Below are 5675 nucleotides of genomic sequence, written 5' to 3' on the forward strand. Positions count from 1 at the left end.
ATAACAGTTTTGGTTCATTTGTAACAATCAGACCTCACTTAAACAGTATAAATCATGAGTGTAGAGCTGAAAGAAACACATGCCCACACATTCACTTCTAGGCCCTTACAAATAAAGTATAATTCTCTGGCCCCATACACTGTCTGCTTATGTGTGTGTGTATGTGTGTGTGTGTGTGTGTGTGTGTGTATGTATGTATGTGTGTGTGTTTGTCTATGTTTTTTGTATATTTATACCCTTCTGAGTGTGCGTGTGCACATGTGAGTGTGTTCATCTTAACACTACAAAGACGTTGTGATGAAAGCCACATGTTTGTGTGACTCAGACTTAAATTACTTAAAGCAAATATGAGAGAAATGCCAAATATGCCTGAGAGAAGGTAAAAATAAGAGTCTGAATTCAGATTAAGASGCCAACCCAGATGGTACACAAAAACTCGATTATCAACTATAGATCTGTAGGGMAAATTGCTATAACACACATTACGTCAAAAATGTTCCAACTTTCATTTTACCCTTCAAACAGTGTCCATTCTTGTTAACATAATCATTTAATAGGATTGGCATCACTAGACTTGCCCACCACTGATGTAACCAAACTGTGGAATGATTTCATTGGCTATGAACGCACTCAAAACGCGGTTGACTAAAACTAACACACATGTTGGACTGCTCTTCGGCTGGCACGAGGCACTGAGTGTACGGTGAGTGCGTGCCGGCAGAGTCAGTGAGCACCTTGTCAGTCAGGTGACAGGAATGTGTTTATGTGCACGTGTATGTTTGTGTGTCTCCACATGTAGACATGGCCATGCTCCTGTCAGCCAACAGCCCATCAAAAACATGAACAACACCTTGTAAAAAAAGAGCAGATGTGTCGTTTTGGGAAGGTGATGCTTTTTTTTTTTTTTACAAAACTGTTTTAATTCCCAAACAGTGTCATGAACTTGTGACATAAATGACAGTCTGATCATGCTGATTGATCATGGCCAGTTTGAGGATGATAAAAGTTTGATTATSTTACTTATTTATAGCCTGGCCCTTGCCTTCCTACGCAGCTCCGCTCAATTCTAGTTTCCCTTCACTGCTCCGTCTGGGACTTCTCTCCCATTGAGATGGATTTCGCTGGCAGACTTTTAGCCGGGCCAATCAGAGAACAGAACGTCAATTTTCTGCGCAGTGTCTGCTTGTAGTTTATTTTACCTGGGCCAATCAGAGAACAGAACGTCAATTTTCTGCGCAGTGTCTGCTTGTAGTTTATTTTACCTGGACCAATCAGAGAACAGTAGGAGGAGCTTTGAACGACATTGACTTTCTGAGCAGTGTCTGCTAGTTATTTTAGCACACGGCAGTGGAGGAACTGAATGAAACCTGTGTTGATAAGGCTTCCAAATTAAAATAAATACGTCTGACAAAKCAGCAGCTCTCATTTACAGCTGTCTCATTTGGCTCGGTATATTTCTCCTCTCAGTAGGGTTGTTTACAGTACATGCGATTTCCTGTTAGCTTCTTAGCTTAGCCTCCGTCACAGCGACATACGTCGCAGCCAACTGATCCAATCATTTTAAACTTCAGCAGAGGCCACGCCTCCTGCAAGAAATCGATTCTCTATGCATCAAGTCCAGACCCTTGTATGAAACAAAGTGAAGGACAGGGTCTAGTTTAAACCAGGCTAACTTATTTAGTGTTTTATTTRTGTTTTCCTTCAAAGTTTCAGCAGAATGATGTATGTCTCGATAAAGACAATGAAAAGGTTCAGGAGACATGTTATCCTTTTAAGTCCTTTATTGCATTTAAATCATTTAGTTGGGGTCTATTTAAAGTAGAAATGGAACATTTTGGTCTGAATTCTTCCTCATTGTAACTCCACARGTCCCTCTTTCACACATTTTCTGAGGTGTGTCTCAGATAAACTCATTTTGAGGCTGTCTCTTTAAATCCAAAAAAGGGSGCTTTACACCTGCCCTTCTTTAGCTTCCAGATTGGTCCGTTCTAGTTTGATAAAGGAACATTTTATTTACAAAATTAACTAAAAGATGTCGACAACTGAAGACTTGTCCACCCAGCCTTACGTGTTGGAGCCACAGTCTGACCCAGAGCCAGAGGAGAATGACGACAACAAAATTGTAGTTGGTAAATCCTGATCTTATTTGGCAGTTCTAATAAAAACAATTTGGCATAAGAGAAAATAGTGAAAGAAAATTGAGGAAACTGATTAAGTAGAAAAATATGACGCAGAAAATAATATAAATGTATTTACACAGAACTAAGAGAGACTAAAATCAACTTAAATCATGTCAATCAAATTCTAATTCCCTGCAATCCTAGAGACTCAAAGTCCACAACTAAATGCATTTAGGGGCTAAAAAAGTGGATTTGTCATGATAAACATCCTCTTGAMTCTTCTTAGAATAAAAAAAGCATCTGGTAATGAAAATGACAAGATATTTTATGTAAAAGGAAACTGACAAATTTGTTTTATGCAGTGATGAAACATGTTCCTGGTGAGTAAAATGCCACAAAATGCTAAAGACTTACTGTTTGACAGTTCTACTGCTTAAGGTGCAAGTAAATCCCTTTGGTTAAATAAATCTGCTGTGAATTAGTCCTCCAGTCCTCTCACAGAACAAGAAGAGCAGAAGCAGTAGCTGGTGGGCAGTAGAACTGCAGCAAAGCAGCGGCTRGTGACATCATGTCTTATGTGACCACATAAAAGTGGCCACAAGGCGGTGGGTGGCGTGGACTTCAGACGCTCTTTACACCACTTGATGCCTGCGCTCACTTATTTAACCCAGTCTGCTGCTGATAGAAATCCACATTCACTTAGGTTTCTTATCTCTCTCTTGAACTGTATCAGACAAGTCTAAACTAGTTTAAATGTGTGGGTTAATATGTGTGAAAGAAGAAAGAGAATTCCCTTTTTTATTACATTATCTCTTTGCTGGTTGCATTTAAATGATCTGACCCAGTGTCTCATGCCTTCCTTTAATTTAGCAATTGTCCATCTTCTCTTTTTTTCCACATCTTCTTTGCCTCCATCTCTGAATTCATCTTCTGTTTCCCTTCGTTCTAATTCCCTTTCCCATCTTCAGGAATGGGCATTTATCTTCAAAGTTTATTTCTATTTTGTACGTGTTGGTAACAGCAGTCAGAGGTTTATGGATGTTCAGTGGTAAAGACACCAAACGCTTTGTTGTACCTCAAGTATCTGCCATCTACATTATCTCCTGCTGGCACTGAAATATTTTTTTTTCTCTCCATCACTTGTTAAGTACTGCTGACGCCTATAAAACTTAATATTGTCTCAATGGATGTGTTCTTTTATTCTTTAACCTGGTTATTTTAACCACCAGCTTTAAAAAATGATACCAAATGATGATAGATTTAGCCTGTAATAAGGCTTTAGCTTCCACAATTATTCATTTGCAGCTTGCCAAAATGAACACAAACATAATGTTTGACTTTTTGTAAAATGTTATGAACGGTCTGTTGTGTGGCTGTGGCTGTGTAAACAGAACAATCAAGTTTGATCAAATGAAACCTGACTGTGTTGAAATTGTTCAACAGATGGAGATTTTTCTTTTCTTTTCTGTCACACATTGCTTTATTTAGTGGTCTTTACTCCGTGTGTAATCACAGTAATTGGTAAAAGATAACATCCAAGACCAGTGGCGGATCTAGGATTTTTCTGAGTAAGGGGCCATCAAGGGGCCACGAWAYTCRTAGAGGTGCCAAGTCTTTGTCCAACATCCTTTCACATAAATTCCCAGTGTATGCATTTTACACTTTAAACACTTGTAATGTGATGTAATTTAAAAAAAGTTATCACTTTACAATAAGGCCCCCCTTATAGATGGCTTTTAAAGAGTTTATAGATAGGTTATTAATTAATCTGTAAACACTTTAAAAATTATTAATAAGTGTTTATTGTGCAATAATTAACGACGAGAAAGAGACAAAATTGTCCAGTTTCATTTATTAATGATTCATGAAGTGTAAACTTTACAAATGAATTAATAACCTATCTATAAACTCTTTCTAAGCCAAGGGGAGCTTGATTGTAAAGTGGTACCAACAATCTTGCAGAGTAAATTCTCCTCACCAGTTTTTCATACATTTTACTGTACATAGATAAAATATTTTCAAGCACACAACGTGAGGAAATACAGCCATCATTTGTCAGTTGAAAGACATTTTTTGCAGGATTGTTCACATTTTMAGAAGAGAAGAATTCTGTAAGCTYGCTCCATTCTGGACTTTACTATTTGACTCATTAGCRCAACTAGTGTTTGAACATGGAACTGCATTCACCATCATCACCCCCAGGTAAAGGACRGATGAGTGAAAGGACAGGGGTACTTCAGGGGGCCAATCAGATTTCAGCTGGGGCCAATGYCCCTGTGGCCMCGCCYCTAGAAYCACCCCTGTYYAAGACTCAGTTCTTTACCTCTTCTGGAATTTAGAGAGATGCTAATATATTATGTCGGACTGACAAAGTGRACACAAAAAAATGAAATGGATGAATTTGAATTCAACAACTGCATTTTCACTGTGACTGCTGCAATGTTGCTGACAGAAATGTGCACAAGCAGCACAAAAAGTAAATAGATTTACAGCTGAACTATGAGTCCTGGGTGTGAAGTAGTTCTATTGTGTTCCACAGAAGAAGCTGTGGTGACTTGGTCGCCTTAWATAGCAAAGCTACAAATTAGCGGGCAGGCCACTGGAGCCTATTGTCTTTGAATGAAACATAAGCCAGTCCAAGTCATGCAGTGACACACACTTTAGGCCACTGGTCTGCACCACAAGAGTGATGCAGTGCTTGTAAAAACGACCAAAATTCAGGACGACAAGTTTACAGAGAACAAAGTGTGAGGCCGGCCAGAGATGTGCTCTTCATTTTCACCTCTTATTGCAAGTCTTTAATGAATAAAAACTGGATCAGGAATTTCACAGATGATGGAGGTGAATGTGATTTTGACAACACATCTGTCTGTAACATTTAGCTTCTTTACAGATGCATACACACAAGAAAAAAAATGCTGACATTTCAGTGCAGCAAGGAAACAACTGACAGCTGTAGGAAACACACTGCCGTTTGGCTCCTGATGTTTACAACAGAACATTGACACGACTCAAAGGATGGGCAAACGCAAAAATGAACTCACTGCTAGCCAGCTCAGCATGCAAAAGCAGATTCTCCCACAGAACAAATACACAAATAAATGTCTGCACACTTTAAACATGTGTATTTGTGACCCTGACAGGTTGTCTGTGATGCCATTGGCCTTTTCTGTGTTGGCCAACTTGTCGAAATAAAGGTTGTAGGAACAAGTGATAAGAAAGGCAACTAAAAAGTAAAATGAGAGAAGAGTAGACATTTTTTATTATTATTCATTTTATTGCTGTATATAACAGTTATGACAAACATTCATGGTTTAATAGGTGTAAACTTGCATAAGCAAAACATCGGAAACTGTTGTGCACATGCAAACACACACACACAAACACACAAATATACTTACAAACAGGCATCTCAACACAAACACAATCAGTTTGTATGTTTGTACATCCATTTCAGACAGATAGACAATCTGTCATGACTTTTTCAGATCTTTATTTATCATTCTTGACGTAAAAAATGAAGGCATTTTAAATTTTACCATATTTTTATTATTT

At 38.3% G+C, this 5675-nt stretch overlaps 1 protein-coding gene across 1 annotated transcript in view; it reads right to left on the reverse strand.

Moving 5' to 3' along the window:
- The window catches only part of slit3 (slit homolog 3 (Drosophila)), a gene marked incomplete in the record, with an annotated part of 256337 nt that overhangs the window by 209294 nt on the left and 41368 nt on the right, over positions 1 to 5675 (reverse strand).

Source organism: Austrofundulus limnaeus, unplaced genomic scaffold, assembly GCF_001266775.1.
Source record: "Austrofundulus limnaeus strain Quisiro unplaced genomic scaffold, Austrofundulus_limnaeus-1.0 Scaffold11, whole genome shotgun sequence".
In the NCBI taxonomy this organism is placed as follows: domain Eukaryota; kingdom Metazoa; phylum Chordata; class Actinopteri; order Cyprinodontiformes; family Rivulidae; genus Austrofundulus; species Austrofundulus limnaeus.